The sequence below is a fragment of the Strix uralensis genome, chromosome 5 (genome assembly GCF_047716275.1).
Source record: "Strix uralensis isolate ZFMK-TIS-50842 chromosome 5, bStrUra1, whole genome shotgun sequence".
Lineage (NCBI taxonomy): Eukaryota > Metazoa > Chordata > Aves > Strigiformes > Strigidae > Strix > Strix uralensis.
The window spans coordinates 23,323,998-23,348,550 of NC_133976.1; the positions used below are offsets into that span (position 1 = coordinate 23,323,998).

Below are 24,553 nucleotides of genomic sequence, written 5' to 3' on the forward strand. Positions count from 1 at the left end.
CTGACCCATCGCCCACAGCCTTCTCAAAGCTTTGTAGAACAAGAGCTATATGAAGATGTTTCTGTCCTTCCATCAGGAAACAGTCCGTACCACACCTAGCTGCTTAAAACAAAACAAAACAACCCCCCCTCCTTCGCAGGCAGCAGTCCCTGAAGACTGAGCCTCCCTCTTACACATTCTCAGGAGTAAATTAACCTTACGTACTAATTACAGAAATAAAAACAAGCTTCTCAAGAGCAGCGCATCTCATCTGCTGACCTGCCAGCGCCTCACGGGGCAGCAGCTCTCGCACCATCAGGATATCCCTCTTCCCTTGTCCAGCTGTCCCAAGGAGCACCCCACGCCCCAAATCGGGAGCTTCCCTGCTGGCCTCAGTGCAGCTACCCCTGTGCTCACAGACACGAGTCAGCCCTTACGTCCCTCTGTCCCGTTCATCCACCCATTCACGGAACAGAGCTCACTGACGTTGAAAGGATGTGTTTCAAGTTTGGGTGCCTATAAAATGGCTGTGGAGTGAACCTGCACACCAAGTGAGAGCTTTAAGCCTGACTTTGTGTTCATGTATACAGAGAACAAGATAAACTAGTTTAACTAATGCTGACCCAGTTTCATACCATAAAGGACCAAAACAAACATTAGAAATTAAAATATATTCTTTAAGAGATGCTGTTCATTTGTTTTGAAATGGGAAGCATGAAACATTTGAGTCTCTGTGATAAAATTCTAGGCAAGGACCAAACGGAACAAAACCAGGTCAACACCCCAACTTAACAAAATTGTGTTGAAAACCATTAACAGGAATACAGCACACAATCTTTATAAGATAGTGCTCTCTTCAGTGTCATAGACCAAGAAAAGAACAAGAAAAATCAAGAGGAGGATAAACAAGGCTGGATGGGAATCGATTGCTGCCTCTGAAATTTTAGTGGAACAGTTGGAGTAAGAAGCTGACTGCAGCTGAACTGAAAAATCACTATGTGTAGCTAGATTACTCATCTACTGTTAAACCAAATTAAAGTGTTCTTCCCACAGGCAAGGCTGAAGATTTCAGAAAAGCCCTAATTTATAACTCAGGTAAGTTTAGAAGAAAGCTCTGTAAAACTGAAATTAATTTTGTACTTAATGGGCAGGAAAACAAAGGACAGATGAAACTTCATGTTGCTTGATACGACTGTAAATAGTACACAGTATGCAGGATGCGACTGAGCCAAAAAGCTGGTGACCTGCGTTAAAGAAGGGTTCACCTTATTCATGTCCCAGCTATAACCAACCTTCCTTGCTCTGCAAATCACCATTTCAAGCTGTTACACAGTAGCAGAAACAGGGAAAAAAAAAAAATGTAATTCTTCAGCAACCCAGACCCTTACCACAGCCAACATTAGGAAGCGCTATCAATAAGAGTTTGAACAAGTGATTCTCCTTAACGCTTTTTGTCATTAGGTAGCAAACTCATCTATAGGAAGCGTGAAAAGCAAGCGTGCAAGGCACAGGCCTTTTAGCAAAGCGCCACAGTGAGTACTTCTGTCCAATTTATCTTCCAGGAGCAATCACGCCTTGGACGGAAGCCCATTTCTAACAATTTATTTTTCATGTCTGGACAAGGCAATATAAATTCTACACAATTTAATCTCTTGGTTAATAGACTTAGCCGTTATAGCTGAAATACACAAGTTTAACAATAAGACTAAAATACCCAGAATACTTAAGTCCGAGAAATGTGTTTGCTGGCTTCAGTTCAGGACAAGTAGAAGCAATAGAGTAAACCGCCACAGACAGGGGAACTGTGGCAAGACCTGCCAAGAGGTTACACTGGACTCCACACAACTGCCTACAGAAGAACAACTGCTCCGAGCAGGGCACAAAAATCGGCTACAAAAAATCTTTAATTGTCAGCAAAGCTCCTCCAAAGGGCTGGGAAGCACCTAGACGCCCCGACAACTCGCCTTGGCTCCTTGGGTCAGCGCTACCCTAAATTACAGGGACGCTGGGCCGAAAACCACCAAGGATCATTTTGCCCATCACGTTTCTCCACGTGGTTGCTTCATTCTGCTTTCAAGCTGCAGTTCAGTGAACAGGCTGCATTTACCTCTTCACCCTCACCCTCAAATTTGTTTGGATAAACAGGCTCTCCTTTGTTCCAGGCTGCTACTACATTTACACATTGTATTGTAAATCAGCTGGTACAAAGCAAGGCAGGCCCTTGAATGAAGACACTAGCATTTTTGTTCACAGCAAAATTAAACAAGAGGCACAGAACTCCATTTATAACCTCAGTCTGGAAACAATTGGGTTTTAAAAGGTGAGAGGTTTTAAAAAGTTTACTAAACAAACTTAAGACAGTTACAGAGTCTATAGAGTCAGTTCACAAACAAATTCAAGGCTGTATAAATTGCCAAAGCAGTGTTATTTCTGAAGAGAACTTTGAACAGTTTAAAAGCTTGCTTTCTCGCTGTTTCAAGGGCCCAAGAATTACTAGCAAGTGATTTAGCTTTTACTGAGTACATAAATAGAGAGGAATTATTCAGAGAGGAAGGGAATGAACTATTTACCATGTCTATTAAAGACAAGAGACCTAAATAGCACCCAGGAGTTGCAGGATAAACATCAGAAAAAACTTCATAGTTGAGCAGAGGAATAGACAACTATGAAGTCTTCCCCATCAGAGGTCTGGAGAAGAGGTTCAACAAGCATCTGTACCTAATGGCTTAACCACAGCCGATTCTGCCGTATCACAGAGGATGGACTCTGTATATGGCCTCTTCAAATCCCTCCCCAAACCCATTTTCCATTATTTTAAATGTTATTTTAAAATCAACTGAGTTTGCTGAGACTACTCCCAGGGGTTGATAGTTCAGTACAGCCCAGCAGAAAAGAGATCAAAAATAATCATTATTTGATAGATGCCCAGGTTTTCTGGAAAGCCATCATCTCATTCCCATAACTGAGTATGTATTCACAGTAAGAAAATAAATAAAATTTGTACTGGCTGATCCAAAGGCCAGGAATAAATTGCATCTGATGTTGTCTGCAGTCCAGAAGTGAGGCCGTCTGATGGAATGCTATGGAGAAGCTTCTGTTGCACATATGTAGGATGTCATTCACTGCTGCAGACAGCCCTTGCGCCTTTCATAAACATCAAGCTTAAAATATTAATCCCAAGTCTCAAACATAAGTTTGAATGGCAAAAATATTTTCAGTCCTTTGATTAGTTTAAGGGGGGGGGGGGGGCAGGCAGAAATGTTATGGGTTTGGGTTTAAAAGATTTTTAGCCTGATTACAAGAAGTATGTTAAAATACGAAGTCTTCAACAGACTCTTTTCGGTGCCTCAGCCATCCGTGGTACAAAGATGGCAGATGTTTTGGTAGTAGATCCAAAAGAAAAAAAAAAAAAGGAAAAAAAAAAAATCAGGAAAGAGAGGGCATGCCCCCATTTGATGTTTCAGAAGCCAGGGCATCACTGTCCACATTGTAATTCTGACATGATCTGATGGTCCATGTTTACCCTCAGCAGTAAAAGCCAGAACGGGAAGGTGGGCTCCCACTTGCTCTGGTCCCTTCAGAGGCCAGAAAGCATTTGCTGAGCACAATAAAGGGAAGCTCGACCTCTGCTTCACCACCAGCCCCAGCAACACCACAGTCGGCCGCAGTCATTTCTTCCCTCAGGCACTCCCCAAGCATAAGAGCCATAACTGAGGTGACTGCCCAAGCTGCTGCACCCTTGGCCACAAAAAATAAAAAATCCGATACAGTCCTGAGCATGGCAACTTCACTCTGCCACCCTGGGAGCAGTCGGTTCCCAGCAGCATGAGGGCTGCCCCATCTTGCAGCAGGGAAGGAGGCAGAGGTGTGCCACCACGGCTGCTGGGAGCACCGCGGATGCCATGACCAAAGCCTTCTCCCAAGCGCCACACACATCCCTGCCAGGAGAGCTGGCACAATGCCTCCCACAGGCTGAGTTCAACCCCCAGGCCCTGACCGGCTTGTATCAGTCCCCCCCTGTGCTGTGCCCTGCCCTGAACTTCCAGCCCTGCCTCTTGATAAGTGATTTACCTTTTATTCCACTTCTCTCCATCTTCAAACACATCATTAGCAGTTTAATCAGCACTGGAACACTTCCCCTGCCACCAAGCATCACTTGGAGCATGACCAGGGCTTTGCCCTCTCTCCTCCCTCTCCCAAGCTGCCCTTCCCTCTCCGAGCAGTGTTTCACACAGGGACTCTTTGGTTTCATCCCTTTCACCTGAAGATGCCACAAAACATGGAGGGAGCACCTCATGGAACAAGCAACACTCTCACCTGAAGCTGGATCCGTTTCTGCCCTGAGCCAACACTGCCGCTAGGGAAATGATGTTTGAGGGAGTGAAAAGAAGTCAGCCACCCACAAGTACGTGAGGGTCTGGAAACCCTGTAATTTGCGCCATGAAGAGAGATTACAGCCCATCTCTTCCAGCCGGAGTACAAAGGAATTCAGATTGAATTGTGCTTCCCCTCCTCTCCTCCCCCGGCCCCCTGCTTAGCTAAATAACTAAAGCCAATACATATAACCATGTCCCTAGCTTGTTGACATAATCCGCCACTTTGCCACCGCTGCCCCCCTCGTGGGGGCGCCGGCACTGCCCTTGGGAAACCATCCGTTATCTGAAATCGTCTCCTGAAATCTGGCATGACACGAGTTTTTCCTATGGTTTAGTCTGAACCTGTGCTGATGGGCTCCAAGTGCTCCACCACCAAGATTTATTTTCCTGCTTGGAGATAATACTGCTGAAACATCTATAAAAACAAATCCATACACTTTAATATTAAGCCTTTGCACTAAGTATTAAAGTGATACTGCCAGATGAAAGGGACTGTAATATATTTTTTAATACCCCATTTTAAACTCTCCCTCAGATTATTACCTATGAAAGAGATTTTAATATCTATTCTTTCACTTAGGTGTGTGACACCCGCCTGTCCTCCATTTTTTCTCCAGGTACATAACAGTTACCAAGGCCCACCTGGCATTTCACTAAGCTCTGTTCCAAAGGCAGCAGTGGTGGAGGTCAGGGGAACCTGCATGTCACGCACACAACCGAGGGCTGGGACAACGAGCGCCTGTGGCTCCCCCAGACACATGGCGAAGGAAAACCGGGAGACAGATGTCCCACAGGGAGGGAAGACGCTGCTGTCCCAGCAGCAGCACCACCCCAACCTCCCACTGCCAGACCAGCCCTCGGTTGCAGACATCAGCTACACTTCTGGCAGCCACCTTGGCACTGCTTCTCACCTCCAGCACGGGATGGAAATAGGTATTGAAATTTTGTAACGACAGAAAACTCAACCTGTCACTTCCCATTTTAGTAATTTCTTATTGTGACAAGCAGGGGCAAATTTGACCAAAAGGCTCCTAATACGAAGACCATACTGAGTCCTGAACAAAGAAAAACGTGCTTAAAAGCTCTCAGCTAGTATCGCTATGTTGCACACAGACAATAAGGAGCTGTAAGAAGCTTTTCTGTCTTATGTGTCTTTGACTATTAGGGCGACTAAAAACCGGAGCAAAATCATTTAGCAAAAAATCCCTCAAAATAAAAACAAACAACATCCCCCAACAATATCCCTCCAAAGACACAAAGAAATAACTCGGTGCCTTTTTTGTTCTTAAATAAAGGCAGGCAAGAAGAAAGCGTGGCTGCCCCTGGAACCGTTGCGAGCAGGAACTCCCAGAGGAGAGGACAATAGGGACCCAGTGCCCACTGTCTCAGCCCTGCGCCCAACAAGTTCCTTCAACTACTCTGGGTCTTGGTTTCCACATCTGCAGAGTGGGGATAATAACAGGTCTTTACATCACAGGGGTGTTACAAAGATCAATTAGTTAATGTATGAAAAGCGCTTTGAAGATATAGCAGGTGGTGAGTATTATTATGCAAATAACATGATTTAAGAAAATCACAAGTGCTGGATTAATACTAATCCTTTGATATTTAAAAGACAGCATTTTTTTCATATTTTAAAGCAGTGAGCATTTATGTTATAGCTTCGCATGGCTGCTGCAACAACAATTTTTAACCTTTTCATTTTGTACAGCTCAATACATAAAACTCCTCTGCAGACATCTTTACAAAATCCAATCTCATCTCAAAGCTAGGACTAGTGGAAGAAATTATACATGTTGATGAACTGGATAACTAGATCCTATGCAGGAATATTTCTCAGAGGATAGAATGTCACAGGCCTAACTTACTGTAACAAACATTGCAGACTCTTTCGGTTTTAGGGCTTTTTTTGGAAGCACACTAATTTCACGCATCGAGGCATTTGTAAAACAATATAGCTGCTACCTAATTATGCCATTTTATATGGTGGAGAGAGTGGAGAAAGAGAGAAGGATATGGTTCATTCACTTCTTCCAAGGCTGCGTATCTGAATTGTTAAAAATAATTAAAAAATAATTTAAAAAATAATCTAATGTCTAACGGCCTCATTCGGTGGTCCTGCTTGGAGATCAGGCCATTGCAATATCTGCTTCAACTTCCAGCAAGTGACCGCAAAACCACTTCTGCTTTAGGTGGATGCAGGGAGTGGAGCAGATAGCCACAAGCCAGCCCAGAAACGCAGCCTGGCTCAGAGCTTGCAACTTGCAAGAGACAAACAGGACAAAGAACCCGAGGTGAGCAGCAACATCAGAAACCAAGGAGAGAGCACAGGCAAGACCAGCCATCCCCCTGGTTTCCTGCCTTGCCTTTCCCAGACCTCTCTGTGAAAGCAAGACATACTACCCAGTGCCTAAAACCTCCCTGTACTTCCAGGATTACCACTGCCACATTCCCTTTCTGTGAGGAAGCCTGTTTCTTGTCTCCTGCACCATAAAATTTAGTGTAAACCAGCTGGTGCATTCAGTCTAGGAATTTACAATATTGCTGTGGTTAAAAAATCTTAATATTAACCCCCTATGGAATGCATGTCTGAAATTGATATTAATGAAACAAGATCAGACATTAATGTTCTGTACAGCGGGTTCCTCAAGCTGTGCTGTAGCGTCAAATCAAATCTTTTCCCAAGTCAACGTACAAAATACAAATAGAGGATGGCAGGTAGTATTGACGTGGGAGGAAGCAGCAGGAGCATTTTAAAACTTGAGAAGCTCTTAAGTTTGCAGCTATGGGCAGCTACACTTCCTCTCCTACCACATCTCCCACAGTAATAGGATCCAAGCTGTACACTTAGTTGTTGGGGCTTTTTAAATCTCCCAGTCAATATCAAAAGCATTCGGCTGCTCTTTAGGAGGAATAATTTTGCACTCTAGGAACAGTGAGGCATTTGCAACACTCCCGAGGAACACTGGTGAAGGATTTCCTTTGCATGCCTCTGCTTGTGATTGATGCGGTGATACTTTAACCGGACCCAGTTGTACAGATTCACAATTTAATTTTCTTGTGTAAACAGGCATTCAATGTAATCTTAGTGTGTTCTTGTTAGTTAAGTTATATAATTTACTTACAACATAGATCCGAACCACCACCTGAGGGTCATTCTTCAGACAGAGGGGACCCTTGAGGGTGTCCAAGCACAAACACCTTTGGACACATGATTTCTACTCCTAGATCTTCCAGGCTTAGAGCATAAATCTGCAGTTCTGATCCTGGGAAGAAAATAAGTACAGCCCCATCCTTCACTCTGCTCTCCTGTAAAAAGGTAGTCACCTCCTCTCCCAAAAAAAATCTAATGATAGACCACTCTGTTGAAGAACAACTCCCAAGTGGGAGGATGAGGCAGCATCATGCTTTTTCCATCTTCACAGGGAATCAAATTCCCCTTTGTTTCTAATCCAAAGGAGAAAGTGAATTTCTCTCTCAAGAGTACCCCCGCCCACAGGTGGCCTGAGGTTTGGTATACTCTATTCCCAACACCTTCAGCTAATTCATCTTTTCTGAATGTTTTGAGTTTGCACACTTGAGGAAAGCAATCTGATTTTCCTGTAATCAGCTATTCAGTTTGAGGTACATGGATCCATCTTATTTAAGTAGGCCATAGATATTTATAGTTAAAATTAGAAACAGAAAAAAAAATTACACTATATTTAACATATACAGTCTGCAGACTATGCCAAAAAAAAAAAAAAAAGGAGCTATTGTAACTGACAAAGAAGTAGATAAGACATTGCCTTCTGTCTGACCAGGAAGCATGAGTAAAGCCATTCAGTCAGAGGACAAAAAATAAACAAAAATCTGGATTCCCACCTGGTTTGCTGATCTTTGCACAAGGTAAGCCAGGAAGGTAGAGTCTGTCCCACTAACTACTGCTGCCTTTTCTTCCCCAGAAGATAGGCAGAGAATGGGAAGGGGTATGTACTCTGATGATTTGTACTTCAGCCACAAAGCTTTCTGGACTGCTGATCTCCTGGCTTTGTACGATCTGCATCACATTTGTAATTGTATTTACCTGGACAGCTTTAACCTTATTAAGGATTCACAGGTAAAAAGCAGAAGCTGAATCAAATCTCATAAAGCAGTGTCTGCTTCATGGGGGCTAAGCTAAGGAGAAAGCTACCTCAGCTCCTAATCTCTTAGGTTTATAAAGAGGATATTCATAATTTCACTCAGGAAAAAAAAAAAAAATCTATGTCAATTGAGGTGAGGTTTATTTGAACTAAAGAGCAAAAAAGTTATTGTGTGGTGTGGGATGTTTGATCTCATGCTTTACTGAAGCACAACTATTTAAAAAGAAATTATTTCAGGAACACATAATCCTTACCTTGTGGCTAATATATATATAAATGACTAAAAAAAAAGTACTTAAATTGCAATATTTCCTCTCCCTTCAGGTAAACATAAGAGCTTAGCATTAAATCTGGATTTAAAAAAAAAAAAAAAAAAAAATATCAAAATCAGCTCATGCATTCTAGGGACTACAAATACTGCCAAACTAGGCCCTTGCAGCTGAGTTTGCTGCTCTGCATTTGGCACAAGTACAATTGAAATATTCCAGAAGACAAATATGTTACATTCTTTCAGGTGTTTTGAGTTAACATTTACAGTACTCAAGGAATTTCTATTAAAAAACCCCTACCTTCAGCAAATCTCAAAACCTTCACTTGGAAACATGAAGGGAAAGTTTTCACATGACAGGGCATACTTTCCTTTAAAAACACATCAATTGTAACTATAAAATGTATTCTACATATTATATACAATACATATAATTTTATATATATATAATTATTTTTTTTCATAACAGAGATCCTATTTCTGAAAAGGAGTAGAGAGCACTCCATGCATATAGGTACTTTTATGAAGTGGTTAGAAACGTGTGAAAGAGAATCACTATGGGTTATTACGATACTGTCCTTTGAGGCATGACAAGGGAGTAAGATTGCTAATGAATGGTCTTCTTTTGGGACGGGTGAACTCTTAGCTTTCTATTTGTGTTACCACCCATGTGGGCTTTAAATTGAAGTTGTGTTTGTGCTCATGGCCTCATTAGATTATAACTCGACTGTTGATCTGAATTCCTGCAAGCCTCATACACTCGGGACCTGCCCTCTCTCGTTTGGAGGAGACCAAATAACGGTTATTCCTCTTTACAGCCACGCCATCCCCTTGTAGCTCAGCCTCAGGGTCAATAACCTTAGGTCTAGTTTTCACCTTTAACAAATTCTCCTATTGCTCAATTGGCAAAGGCTGTTCAATACCTAGGCTGGAGCTAAACATATTAAGCATTAACCATTTCTTTGTTGACTTTTTAAAGTCACATTTTTTAATAGTTGCCTACATTTGTCTCCTTGACTAAACACACCATGACAGCATCTGCATAATCTATGACAGGTATCATACCCTGTGACTGCTGCGTACCTGACATTCCAGCATCCAGACTCACAGTTTCTAAATCAAAACTAAACATCATGGTAGCACATGGAAAACCTTCTAAGCTTCCTCCAAGAGCCTAACAGAGGTAAGAATCCTCATGTTTAGGTAAAGTCTGCTTCAAAGTTATTTTTCATACGTGAAATTTTCTTTTACCCCATCCTTGGTATTTTGATTTTCTTTCTCTGCTGCAACCAATAAAACACCTTTACATTCAATACATGAATAGTGGAGATCTTTTAAAGCCTCGCATTTTACAAGGTTTTCCTAAAGCTTCTGAAGAATATGAATGATCTATGCAGTGGCTCCATACATTAAAACATAACTTGGGCATACCAATCTCATTCTCTCCCTTTCTTCATTACTTAAAGAGCTATGAACCATCCTGGGATGCCTTGTACTAGGAGGGAAGGTACATAAGTAATTTCCTAGCTGCTTTATTTACTTTGCATACCTTGTGGGCAAAAGTTGGCAAGAAAGGACTGGAAGCTGTTTGCTTTGAAATTATCACCCCATTTACAAGATTCAAGAGCAAAGTCTTCTAAAATGAGGTAAGAGGGAAAAGGAAGTGACTATATGCATGGTTAACACTACAGAGTACATTAGCAGTGCACAGGAGGTCATTAGCTAAGAAAGAAATACAAGTACCAAGAAAGCTCCCCCACGAAGTGCATATGTACATGACATTTAGAGCACCTATAGAGAATAAAGGCACTAGCCAGTTCTACACAAAATGGCTGTATTCAGTTTAAAGCCACCTCGTATTATTCCCAATGGAAGCAAAGCTACACGGGGGCACTGCTGCTGTTGAAAGCACAAGCTCAACACCCAAACTTTCCTCCTCTCTTCCCTGACTAATAGGACCACCCAGGAGGGGATGGGTAAGAAAGGATGGGAGCTACAGACTCAAGTGGGGCTTGATAACACAAAGAATTTGGCAACAAAATTAGTTTAAGCAGGTTTTGAATCCTCTTTTTTTTTCTGACCTTCCAGCTTCTCAAACATTGCAAAATAATGTGTTTGCAGCACCATGCTGTGAAACACATCAGAGAGGCAGTGAAACTTTTAAGTATTTTTTTTCAAAGTCATACGAGAACTACATATAATATAGTATAATGCCAGATCGGCTCTCCAGTTCACAGCACAGCTCCACAAAACAGTCATGGTGGCACAACCAAACAACTACTACTTACAGCAGAGTTGCCACCAAAGACTTCATATCATTGAATGATGGTCTGTGCATGCTGCTAACCCACTTGGAACAGAAACACGCCCCCCTGTGCCAAGTCATCTCGTGGGTACAGAGAGCCTGATGTGAAAGTGCTTTGTAGGCAGCTTTGCTCAAGCCAGGAAAACTGGGGATGCAGGTCTGCTTTTGCATAGGGGCTTTTGGGGAGAGGACATAGAAGAGCTTATAGAATTAGCAGGTATCCACCTTTCCTGGTCAAGAAGGAATGCTGCAGCATCCACTTGCCCTACTTATATATGACAAAAATACCACTGAATTGTATTTCTCATCTACAAATTCCCCAAAATTCCCCAAAAAGAGGCAACGCCAAAATAAAAAAACAAACAAAAAAAATCAGACAGAAATTAAATTACTTGCTAAAGGCAGAAACAAAACCAGAATGCATGAAGTCAAGAAACCTACAGAAGAAACCTACAGGACCCCACTGCATACAGGGGATCACAAAGATGGCAGTCGGGATGCCAAACCTACGCACAAAGCAGCCCTGACTTCTTCTGGTATTCCAGTAGATACGCCTGTTTCATCTGACCAATGCCACTGAACTACACATGGTGTAGAAGTATCTGTTTGGGATAGAGACACAGCAGCAGACAACCTGGCCATGCTAAGTTACTGTACATGAAAGGTGTGAGCAAATAGAAAAGTCTGTGAGAGACAGCAAAGGAATCAAGTACGTAGCCACTTCTGGACATGAATTTACCAGTGTTGTCTTTTCACAACAAACTGAGTAATAATGTAGAGGAACTCTTCAGTGCTGCCTCATGCAAAAGCTCCTAACTTCCAAGGCTGCTAAATCCTCTTCTGATATCAGAGTTCCAGTTCAAGTATATTTCAAGTAGATTAATTATGCCACAGACAACAGAAAACACAGTTCTGCCTCTTCAAATTATCAGTAGGACAAAACACCATGAAGAGTTTAGTTTCAAGGATGCTGTTTACATTTACTCACTTATTTTACAGGCTTCAGGATCAAAATGAAAAGATAATAACTAATTGCTACAACTGGGAAAAGTAAATTGGAAAGTCCTTACCGAGTACACCTGTACACAATAATTTGAACAGCGGCTGTATAAGCAACCCAGATTGCAAAAGTGCAATTAGAGAAGTGGAAAGTGTTACTCTGAGCAATTGAGATACTATGTTTTGATAACTAAGTTACCTTGGAGATGATTCACACACACAAGTTGCTTAATGTCATTTTACACTACAGGTCCAGGAGGTATAAAAAATACGCATAAAAATCACTATTAAATCAGACAGTATCCAAGACAATTACAAAGTAAATACATTTTCATGCCAGATTATTGCACTAAATTTGAGGCTGTAATATTTCAGCCTAAACCCAAAGCCCATAAACCCCATGCAGCCATCTCCTGTCTCGAGGCACCAAGTCAACTGCACTGCAATGCTCTACAAGAGGACCTCATCCTTCTCAAACAAGCAACACTCCACATTGGAAGAAGGAAGGGAGGTTTAAAAAAAAAAAAAAACCACCACAACAAACTCAGTCTAAATTAGAGTTCTTAGCCCACCTGAGCAGCACGACCACCACTAGCGAAAGGGTCTTCTTGAGGCTCAGGCTTCTGTGCAAATAGCTTCCAGGATGAAGTGCCTTTTGACGTGTACTTGTTGCTGCTGGAAGAAACACAGAAAAGATGCTTCAGAGAAGACATAAGACAAGGGACTGGGCAACAGGCACAATCAAAGAGAAAATAGCTTGTTCAGGGGATTTACAGGTATCCTAAGCAAGGAATCATTTTGGAGCTGGCACCTCAAGACATCGTAGAAAATTCCTCATTTTCATCTGTATAAATGCAAAAGGGGGAAGAGTAAGGAAGGTAAAATCTACTGATTTCACACTGAATACAGCAATTAAAGACTTAAAGATATATCATAACAGTCAACAAACATCAAATCAACAGGATTTTAAAAACGGGGTATCAAAACATATAGGCCAAATATAGATTGAAAATTAGTTAACTGAAAGATCTCAAAAAAGTTTTCATTACTGAGTAACATCACCATGCAACTGTAATGCTCCTTTTGCAGTTTGCAATGACTGGAATTATGCTCTACATTACTTAAGTGTTTTATTAGCTACCTGGAAATAAGCATGTCCTTGGTGGTAAAATTAGTGGATTACATGCTTTAGTAGCATGATAAATAAAAATAGAATGGAAATCACACTGATTTAGCTCAATTACTTCTTAAGCTGGGCTCATTCCAACCAAAACAGCCTGAAGATACCTGAATGCAGATATACATATCCCATAACAAGGAATGGAGGTAAGGTTTGCAAATCAGAGGATCATGACCTTAATAAGCAGGAAAACAACAGGCACATGGAGGTCATCATAGCCTCGCAACTAAGCATCGCATTCAGAGCTTCTGTTGTTAGTAAAAGGGTTAATGTGGTTCATGGATGCAAGGATATGAAAGTGAATGGAAATACTGAATAGGGTGGGATGGGGTATGCAATGGTGAAGAGTGGCACTGAAATACTGCGCCCAGTTCCATGGCTGATGCTCAAAAAAAGATGCTGAAAATTAGAGAACATGCAGAGCAGAGCTATAAAATCAATTAGCATCAAGAAGGGGAAAATAGCATTATGTATAATAAGATTTAAAGACTTGGTCCTTCTGATAAGCCACACAGACAACTGACAGCTTACTTGATCTTTAAGGGAAAAAAAAAAATATCAGCAATAAAAACCACTCTAATACAGCCACAAGAAGACTTAAAAGGGACCAAAAGATGCAAGTCAAAAGCATAGAAGGCTCCTGTTAGAAATAAGATATAAATTTGAACAGGGAGAACGAACAGGAACAACATTCTTAAATATGGATTCTCTTTTCCTCAGTATTTTCAGGATGAGATATGCTTTAGCCCAAGGATTTGTTTGGCCCATGAGCAATAGCCAAATGAGATGGTCAAACAGCTGCAGGACTTGATGGCTCCTCTGATCTTAAATTCTGAATGACAGTCTCAAAAAAAAAAAAAAAGAAGAAACCAACAAACCCTCAAACAAAACAAAAAACAAAACAAACCCAAAAGGGTATTGCCCTGAATTTTCACTAATACTACTGAACACTGAATTAAATGCACAATGGACTGTGAAATGCTTGCAAATCTTCCCCCAGCTAAATGTCAAACGAAGAGGCCATCTGTTAATAAACATAAACATCATCTCTCTGGAGTTTTATCCAATGTACTAATAAGCAAACTCATACCACCATTTAGTGCTATGGGATTGCCAAGGCAAGTGAAGTCTCTTGGTTTCTCTGAAACAGCTTTTCTCAACAGCTTGGGTGGGCAGAAGGAGACAACACCTGGAGCACACAGCAGATACATATTCCCAGTCACAAAGCCAGTTTCATGGTTACAGAGTTACTGACTCTTGAAAAACTTCTTCAAAGCACTCACAAAGACACCTTCTGCCTTAGCAAAAGCCTTTCAGACAAAACCACCTCCATTTAGCATGCTTGGGAGGAAAAATAAATATCCCAAAAGTCACCCACTTCAGTTGTTTTTCTAGGTTTGTAACTTATACCCGTAAGGGTGATGTGCATGCATCGTAACCCCAACTAGAGTTTACATGGATTATTAGTCAGTTCATGAGGGAAAAATGTCCAGTTGCCGATGAAGTGAATCAAAACTGCACAGAAAAACTTTTTAAAGCTTTTTAACTACTTACTAATCCCACAAGACTGGAAGCAGAAGAGGTTAAACTATTATTTTCATCGCCTTACAGTTCAACAGGCCCAACATTAAGTTTACACCAATTTGTCTCATACTGATTAAATAAGCACAGCACATGAGTTCAACACACGCTGTGGCAACATATTAAGGAAGGACAAATTAACGGTCTTTAAGAGGGAAACTGCACATTTTGGACTTCCAGTTGCAATGAGCATAACCAGATCCATTAAAGGGAAAGGACTAACTATTACAGGTTGAAGGAAACCATAGCCTACTACTTTTAACCATTCCAAGAGCCATGTATATTGAAGAAAGAGGCTTTTATTTGTTGTCTATGCCTAGGCTAAGTCCAAGCAAAGGATTATTAAACTGTCCTTCTGATTTGGGTCTGGAAACCTAACCTTGTATTTCAGTTGCACCCCCTTTACCAAATCAACATGGGTTTTTTTTCCACCCTCTGCTTTCTTCATATAGTTGAATACATTTGATTAATCACTGTTTTCCCACTGGGAAGACACTAGTTAAAGAACTGGTCCTTTATAAATTCTAAATAGTGATGCCACTAGGAATGTACAAGCTAGATCTTCTTTATATACAGCTCTTACACACATCTGTCAGAAAGAGATACTATCTCTTCTTAAACTATCTAGAAGATAAACAAGAGCCCTAGGGAAAGAAATTTGAGGAGTTCACTCCTGAACTTTCTACGTATTTAAAACACAGTCAATTAGTATAGACAGAAGGTTAAGCTTGAAATGTGAGAAATCTTGATTTCTGCATCACTTCTCCAAGAGACTCAGATATCACCCTAATGATCCCTCTAGACATAGCAAGATTAGCATCAGGTTTATGAAAGCTTTCTTCAATCCAAATTGATACGTAGACCTAATTCAGCCTAACAAGAAATACACTAGCCAGGTCTATTCAGCAATAAGCACGAACACACCCTGTTCTAAAAAGGTAAATTCTGTAACAATTCAGTTGAAGTGCTAAAAATCCCATAGATTTTTATTTAAAGTCATGTTGATCACAGGCAGTTCCTATGTACTTAATCTGGCAGAGTGCTCCCAACAAGTCTACCTGTGCAAGTCCAGCACAGAAGTAGGGGAAGGACAGCTTAGGGACAAAGTTCCTCCACAGCTTCCTGGTTTTTGTAGGACTAAGAAGGCTTTTAAAACACCTTTAATAGAAAAAAAGAAATATGGCATATCTGCAGCACTAAGAAAACTGTGACTGTCAAGTAATACAAAATCCATTCACTGCAAATTACCGAAATCATAGAATGGTTTGGGTTGGAAGGGACCTTAAAGATCATTTAGTTCCAAACCCCCTGCTATGGGCAGACACCTTCCACTAGGCCAGGTTGCTTAAAGCCCCATCCAACCTTGCCTTGAACACTTCCAGGGAAGGGGCATCCCCTTCTCTGGGCAACCTGTTCCACTGCCTCACCACCCTCACAGTAAAGAATTTATTCCTTATATCTAATCTAAAACTACCCTCTTTCAGTTTAAAACCGTTACCCCTTGTCCTGTCACTGCATGCTCTTGTAAAAAGTCCCTCTCCAGCTTTCTTATAGGCCCCCTTTAGGTACTGAAAGGCTGCTATAAGGTCTCCCCAGATCCTTCTCTTCTCCAGGTTGAACTACCCCAAATCTCTCATCCTGTCTTCACAGGTGCTCCAGATGTCTGATCATCTCTGTGGCCTCCTCTGGACCTGTTTGAGCAGGTCTATGTCCTTCTTATGTTGAGGGCCCAGAGCTGGACACAGTACTCCAGGTGGGGTCTCAGAAGACCAGAGTAGAGGGGAAGAATCACCTCCCTCAACCTGCTGGTCATGCTTCTTTTGATCTAGTCCAGGGTACAGCTGGCTTTCTGGGCTGCGAGCGCATATTGCCAGGTCACATCAAGCATCTCGTCAACCAACACCCCCAAGTCCTTCTCCGCAGGGCTGCTCTCAACCCACTCATTGCCCAGCCTGTATTTGTGCTTGGGATTGCCCCAACCCATGTGCAGGACTTTGCACCTGGCCTTGTTGAACTTCATGAAGATCGCGTGGGCCTACCTCTCAAGACTGTCAAGGTCCCTCTGAATGGCATCTCTTTCCTCCAGCACGTTGACTGCATCACAGTTTGGTGTCATCGGCAAATTTGCTGTGGGTGCACTCAATCCCACTGTCCATGCCACTGACAAAAATGTTAAACAGCGCCACTCCCAACACCAACACCTGAAGAATGCCATTTGTCACTGCTCTCCACTTGGACATTGAACCGTTGACTGCAACTATTTGAGTGCGACCACCAAGCCAATTCCTTATCCACTGAGTGGTCCATCTGTGAAATCCACATCTCTCAGATTTAGAGACAAGGATGTCATGCGGGACAGTGTCAAATGCTTTGCACAAGTGCAGGTAGATGATGTCAGTTGCTCTTCCCTTATCCACCAACACTGTAACACCATCGTAGAAGGCCACCAAGTTTGTCAGGCACAATTTGCCCTTAGTGAAGCCATGCTGGCTGTCACCAATCACCTCCTTATTTTCCATGTGCCCTAGCATAGTTTCCAGTGGGATGTGCTCCATGATCTTGCTGGGCACAAAGGTAAGACTGACTGCCTCCGCTTTTTATCCACGGTCTTAAATTAGTGATGCTAGTTCACAAGAAAAGCAAGTGAAACACTAGAAATAAGGTTTTACTTAGATAACTAAATTTTTGAAGACACACTTTGATTGAATAAATCAAACTACTAATTTCATTTATTTCCAAGATTGCAAAGGAGTTTTCCTGAGGGCAGGCGGTGGAAGAGGGCATGTCGAAGATGAACCCAGAAAGGCAGAAACTTAGAAGCTAACCACAAAGGTGGAGCAAGGTCAGAAGTGCCTCAGAAGGTGCTGGGTGGACTCCGTCCACCGACAAGTGCCAAGGCTCCCGAGCCCAGGGAGCTCGGCACGGAGCTAATCATCAATCCACGCTGGCGCCAGCTCCCAGAAGTCAAATTCCAAAGAGAAACCGAGCGTCCTGACAAGCATGTGACTGGTGACCACAGCTCTGCTGACACATTCCTGGGGACAAACTCTGCCCTGTGTTATGGCGGTCTCAGGTTGAGCAATTGTGCAGGGCCTGATCATCAAGTTGCCTCTGAGATTTTTTTTAATAATCGTTACTAACATTTGTTAAGCACAGACACTTTTGGACATTACGTCAAGTAAGTTTTCCCTCAACCTTATGAGATGGAAACTTAGACAGATTCAAAAGCTATGTATTTCCAGAGACTTAACTGCAGACAGAAACAGAAATACTTGATTTTAACAGATAACCAAATTACTATCTGCCTAAAGAAAATAAGTTCCAACTCCACAAGGTCCCCTGAACAGCCTTCCAGTCAGCCCAGTTGCTCCAGGTCTTGGGCAAGCAAGTGCTCTCTCCCTCCTCCATCCATCCCCTGGAGCCTCCAGGGGCACAGACTCTAGAGACTCTTTTTGTAGCCATATCTGAGCAGTTTTGTAGACAGTTAGAGAGCTTTGTGTACCACTAAGCCACTGACGGTTAGATAAAATGGCTATCTTCAATTCCCTATTTCCACTTTGTCTACATGAGTTTTGCCCACGCAAAGAGTAGGAGGTTAAACCACTTACTATCCAAATTTTATTTTATTTTTTAAATAGACACCCCCCTCAATGATTTACTCAGGCTGTGTTGATTTTTGTTTTTTCTTTTTTTTTTTAACAAGGATTAACAGAACAATGTCAAGTCCAAGCCAGCCACAAACAAAACTCTTAAAGTAATACTCCACTAATCCTAGTTATCCCTGGCTTTATTATAGCTAATAATGGCCTTTTTTTTTTCTTTATTCTAATGGTATCCACTTAAATAGAAGAGGACACCCCCACACACACACACTATAAGCTGAGCTTCACAACTTCCTGTGGTGCATGAGAAAACCTGCAACAAAAGCCCAAATAAATATCCACTACTGAGTTGAACTAAAAGATAAAGGTGAAGAAGTAGGAGGAACACCACATTGGGGTTGTTTGTTTACTCAATTCCATCTTAATTATTTAGACTCTCATCTCACTAACAGCTGTGCAGGTGCTAACTTTACTTCAAGAAGGACCTACAGTTTTTGTTTGCATAAATCAAGTACGTTTAATCAAGTGCACATTAGCTCATCAACACATTGGATCTGATGAGGAACTTCGTAAGTGACAATGCCAAGCTATTTTGGTGAATATTCATTATAGAACAGTCTGACTGGAGGAGAGTGAGAACAAAATGACAGTAAAAGAACGGTAGCAATTACTTTACTAGCAGTTAAAGCTGCCATTAACTGCTTGCTGGCAAGAGCTTAAAGTTGCAAACCCCAATTTAAGCTTGTTACCTTAATTTTACAATTGTAATTCAATATTCAGAATGTGACACTAGTGTAATAAATACCTTCATTCAGTGCTTCATACAATAAATAATTTTAAAGTGTATGAAAAGTTTCAAATTATAGCCATTACAGAAATACAAATGCTTAGTATTACACCTTCATAAAAATAAATAAATGTGCAAACCATTTTTTCAAAACCAAGCCAGAATCCAAACCCATTAGCAACAAGTCACTGAAATTTTTTTGTTCGTAACAGGCATTCATGAAGAGATCTCCCTTTAAAACAGAATTTGTTCTTAGGAAGCTTCTGCATGCAAGGCAAACAGCTCCCAGTTTTGTAAAATTATATAAAGCCTTTATGCCACTTCCAACATCTGTAGGAAAATTCAGGCAGAAGAGGGCTGTGCCCTTAGTGAGGACATTTTACATAATAGGTCTTTAAGTCAGATGGACAAAACAAGATTTGGCTAAACAAAAACACTCTTCCTTCACTTGCTAATTCCCAGAATGGATAAACGAGGAGGAGAAGAAGAGGAGGGCTGTTTGGGTGCACTGCCTACTACATCCTTCTTAAATCCAGAAACTCGCATGTTGTGACCGACCTACTGAAGTCATGCAACCTCTTGCGCAGAGCTGCCTCCCTGCTACCACTGCCCACGGAGACACGGTACAGGGTAGTTCACTGGAGTCACATTTGCCATTTCAGAAAAACATAGGTGCTTACCGGCTCTGGTTCACAACTGCAGCTTGATTTAGCTGACCCCAGCTATTTGCCTTGTCCCTCTGCCAGGACAGAGAAACGAACAGGATGCTCATGCTCTTGGACTTCGCAACATTACACACTAACATCAACAGCCATAAAACACAGTTTATATTCATATGCCAGGCTGTAAACTCTGGCAGATTCAAAGTCCAATAGAAAACAAGGCTGAATGGCAGAGTAACCTCTGGCAAAGGGACAGAATGAACAGCTGGATGCTTTAGCTCCTGAAGCATACGTCAGAGTCACAAGTGTATTTATTGTGCTATCCTTCCCACATCGTCAACAATCCCGGAGTATCAAAGAAGTCTGATTATCAACGCTATTGTAACAGACTATCGCGAGCACCCAAAGCTTCAGGTGCATGTTTTGCGGGTTCATTTTACTACAAAACACATCATCACATTTTGGTGGGTTGACCCCAGCTTCTCACAGTTATGTCAGATCATTTAAAAAGCTTTTGGCACCAGAAGCCACCACTGAAACTCCTTTCCCAAACACTACCACCATTTACTTTCTGTATTGGTTTAAGTAATACATTCTAAGAAAGATAAATTTCTACTTCATGTGCAGTCAGACTAGGTTCCCACCAGGGCTTCAGACCCAAAAATATTCAAGGCAAGAAGGACAAGCCATGCCAGGCTTAGAAGCAGACTTCCTCCCTTTTGTTTTGCCTGGAAGCATGCTCTGTTCTGGCTTCTCCACCACAGGCAGCAGCCCCCGTACCCAAGTGCGCTTGGTCTGTCTCACAACCCAAGAGGCAAGCTGGGCATTAAGTGCCAGCCCAACCTGCAAATGTAATCACTCCCTAGCTCACAGTGAATGGGTCACCCAGCTGATTTGCCTACAGCATGATACACAATGCTGGTCCTGCAAGGCCAGTTATATATTTCAAGCTTTGGAAAGGGAAAAAAAAGGAGATTTTTCAGCCCAGCTTTGGAGTTGACGCCTTCAGAAAAGAACTGTAAAGCAAGCTGAAGCCAACCTAGGTACATACCAGCAGCCTATTACTTACCAACCTTTGCTTCCTTCTAGATTCCATTGTAATGAGAACATAAACAGTAAAATGTATCTCCCTCGAATGAATTACCTATTCAGAGTTCCCTCTGGTGTTCAATAAGCTAATCATCACACTCAAGGTAACAGCCTTAGTTACAAAAGCATCAAGTTCCCTCGCAAGCAAGTTCTCATTCCATGACGAGCTCAGCGATAGGGACGGGACGGCAGGGTGTAATTCACAGACAACAAAGGCAATGCTATTTGCCATGAGATTTCAGAGACGCGATAAACTTCCTTCTTTGTATATCCACCCGAGTGTCTGACTAACCCAGAAGGGACCCAGATCGCTATTGATCTCTTCTGTCTCCGGGTGTCACCGAGACTGGCGCAGTCTCGGAGAAGGCAAAGTCACAAGTCACAGGTACAGCCCAGCTACCCCGGGCAGGCAGAGGTGTTCTGTACCTCCCGAATAACTACGCCTTGAGTCACAAGCCTGTCCAGCCTCGCACTTTCATTCGCCTGCACGAAACACGAGCAAAGTACAGTGTATCTAATTAACAGTTCGGAAAGAAAGTTTAAAGCTGCCTCTGCAAAGAGACAAAACGCAGGAGCACCCGAACGAGCTCCCGAGCCGGCGGTGCGCAGGCGGAGCGCGGGGCCGGCGCCGGGCCGAGCCGCCACACCGGGGCTGCCGAGCCCAGCGCGCCGGGGGATTGCGAGACTCCCGGGAGGGCGGCTGACACCCCCCCGCCCCCCGCCAGCGCGGCTGCGCTTCGGCGGCGGCAGCGGAGGGAGCTCGGCCGGACCCTGGCGCCCCGCGGCTGCCGGGCGGGAGGAGCCGCCGCCCCGCGCCTCCCCCCGGCCCTGCGCGGCGGCTCGGGAAAGGCGCTCAAAGTCCGGAGCCGCCACTCGGGAGCCCCTTAACCAAAACCATCTGGGGCGCGGGCGGCGCGGCGGAAGCCCCCCGTCGCCCCAGGGGCCGCGGCCGAGGAAGGGGGAAGTTGCTTTGCCCGCGATTCAGCGGCTCCCGAGCCGGGGGAAGACCGGGAGGGGTGGGGGGGTCCTCGCCGCGAAATCCGCCCCCGCCGCATCCCGAGGCGCGCAGCGGCAGGGCTGGGGGCTGCGTTACCTTCAACAGGTGCAGGCGCCGGCGGGAGGGAGCCCCGCGGGCGCGGACCGTCCGAGGGGCAGCGACGGCGCCCGGGAGCCCAGGGCGGGCGGCGGCGGGCTGGGCAGAGGCGCTACGGCAGCCCCCGGCGGCCGCCCATGCTCCCGGCGGGCCCCGCCGCCGCCACAGCAGCCGGAGTCAGCGCGAAGGCGGCAGCGGCTGCAGCCACCTCCGAGAGGAAGGAGGAGAGCGTCGGGGAGCGAGGGAGGGGAAAGCAGAGAGAGAGGAGAGAGAAACCGCCCCGAGAGAAATCAATCATCACATGACGGTCGCGATCCGCCGCCGCCCCCCGACAGCCGGAGCCTACGCCGGGGAGCCGGGGAAAAGCTGCGAGGAGGGGACACACCTGTAGGCGCAGCACATATCCGCTGTGAGCACAATGCGAGACAGGAAACTGAAAAAACAGCCCAGGGAAGGAGAGAGGCTCCCGTTCGTCCCTCCTTCCCTCCCTCCCTCCCTCCCTCCACTCCGTCCTCCTCCTTTTCTCTCCACCCCCTGCCCCCGGCCAGGATCCGCTTCCAGCGCTGTCTCACGCAGGGGGATCCAGGCGGAGGCCTGGGAGGAGGCAGGGGCAGCACTTTCTCTCCCTTTTCCTTTCCCCGTCTCCGCTTTGTTTTGCCCGCCAGCCAGGCAGAGCCGGCGCGGCGGAGCGGGGCCGCCCGCGGGGCCGAGCGCTCCCGGGGAGCCCCGAGCTGGAGGCGCGCCGAGCCCCGCTGGGGAGCCGGGGTCGGGGCCGGCCAGCGCCCGGTGGGCAGCGCAGCCCTGCGGGCCCCGGGGCGGACAGCGGGGAGCGGGGCGGCGGCGGCGGGACTGCCGGGACTGCCCGGCCCGGCGCCTCCGGGCAGCCTCTGCCCGCGGCTGGGGCCGGCGCTGGCCGCCGTGGCGCTCCCCGGCGGGGCAGGGGGCACCGCTGGGGAAGGGTCTCCTGGCTGTTCTGTAGCCTTGGGGTACCTTGGCGTACTCCGGGGGTGTTCTGGGGACGCTCCTGCCTGCGTAGGGAACAGCGTCAATTCCACCCCTCACACCTGAGCAGAGGCTCCCGGGCTCCCAGAGGTTGCCTCTCTTCTTTCACACCCTGCCGTGTCGTGGGGCCCGAAATACGCCACTGGCAACGTTTTTAGTGAACTTGGAGTGCTCCGGGGTTTATCCCTCTCAGGTAAACTCTCTGTAATCACAGCTTCTGGAGGTCTTCTCTCTTTCTCAGGCACTCTACTGGAAAGCCTGTGTGCAAATTTCTCCTGTCTTCCCCCAGAAACATGCCAACAGGAGTTAATGCGGAGCCCACTGCCTCTGCCTGTGTGCAAACACAGCGTCGCCTTGCTTTAGCATGGTGATCTGCACCTTCGGAAGTCAAATTTGTCTCAACTGTGCCTAATGTAGGATAATCTATTAAAAAGAGGGATGCCTGAGAAGAATGGCTCAGGTAAGCTTTGGGCAACTTGTTAGACTTTGTCGGTAGCTTTCCATCAGTCAAATGTGGACCAGCAATGGTTCAAGGAGTAATTAATTGGCTGCTGTTGGCACTTTGAGTGCAGCTTCATTGAATGTTGTGTGCGTTGGGCTTCCCACCGAAACAACAGGAGAGAGCTGGTTCAAAAGCCACACTTCTCAAACAGCACCCTGGAAGTTGCTGAAAAATTGTCATTGCATCTCAGAACGGCAACAAATACCAAATAAACAAAAATCAACTCCAAAACCTGGGCAAGAGTAAAAAGTGAGAGACTGTTGGAGGAGATGTTAAAATCAGCTTTCAGACCATATCTGTGCGAAGTGCTACCACAGTCTTGGCAGTAGTTTGGGACCATTCAAACATAACGTGATGGTTTGTTGGCTTTTTCCACCTGGGGTTGTGCACAGGAGGCAGGCTGTGCTGGCTGGGTCTCGCCAGTCTGACCCAGTTTTTGTGCTAACCTCCACCAGAAGTCCCTTGTCCTTGTTTTTTGCCTCATTCCTGTTCTTCACCTGACTGGGCTGAGTCACTTGTAAGATGAGAAAGAACACCCTGGCGTAATTGTGGAGCGTTTCAGAAGATCTGAATCCTCCCTCTGTACTTCTTTGCTTGCTGGAAGAGGGACAGGGAATCTGAAGAGGAGGGAGGTAGGACTTCCCTAGAAAAATTGGGCTAGTCGCATCCTGCAAGCCCTGGGAGGGATCCAGGACAGAGAAACTCACAGGCTGCTAATGGGCTTGGTAAGACCTCGCTTTCCAGGCTGCTTTTTTAACGTCTGGGCTTCTGGCCAGATTGTGCCCAAATTTTTGGCAGAATGCCCTGGAATTACCGGCCAGGCAGCTCTCCTTGTACCCTGGCCTGTGAATCCCTGCCTCCCAGCACGCTCTGCTCCAGGGGCTTTTGCTGGGGGCTCTGTCACTCCACCCTGCCTGCTCCAAACCTAGTGATCTGCTCGACCTACTGAGGGGGGAAGCCCCAGGTGTGGGCCCACACCTGCTCGTCGATGGCCACTGGCCAGG

General features: G+C 44.7%; 1 protein-coding gene across 2 annotated transcripts in view; it reads right to left on the reverse strand.

Moving 5' to 3' along the window:
• PLXNB2 (plexin B2) overlaps positions 1-22,061 on the reverse strand; it is a 262,562-nt gene extending 240,501 nt beyond the window's left edge. The window contains exons 1-2 of one of the 2 annotated variants that reach the window (XM_074870093.1): positions 22,046-22,061; positions 12,624-12,726 (exon numbers count right to left, since the gene is read on the reverse strand). The gene's annotated coding sequence lies outside the window, so the exon portion shown is untranslated. Of the gene's footprint in view, positions 1-12,623; positions 12,727-22,045 lie in introns of those variants that run through there. The other variant, XM_074870095.1, reaches the window with a different exon arrangement.
• Between the last annotated feature and the right edge of the window lie 2,492 nt (positions 22,062-24,553).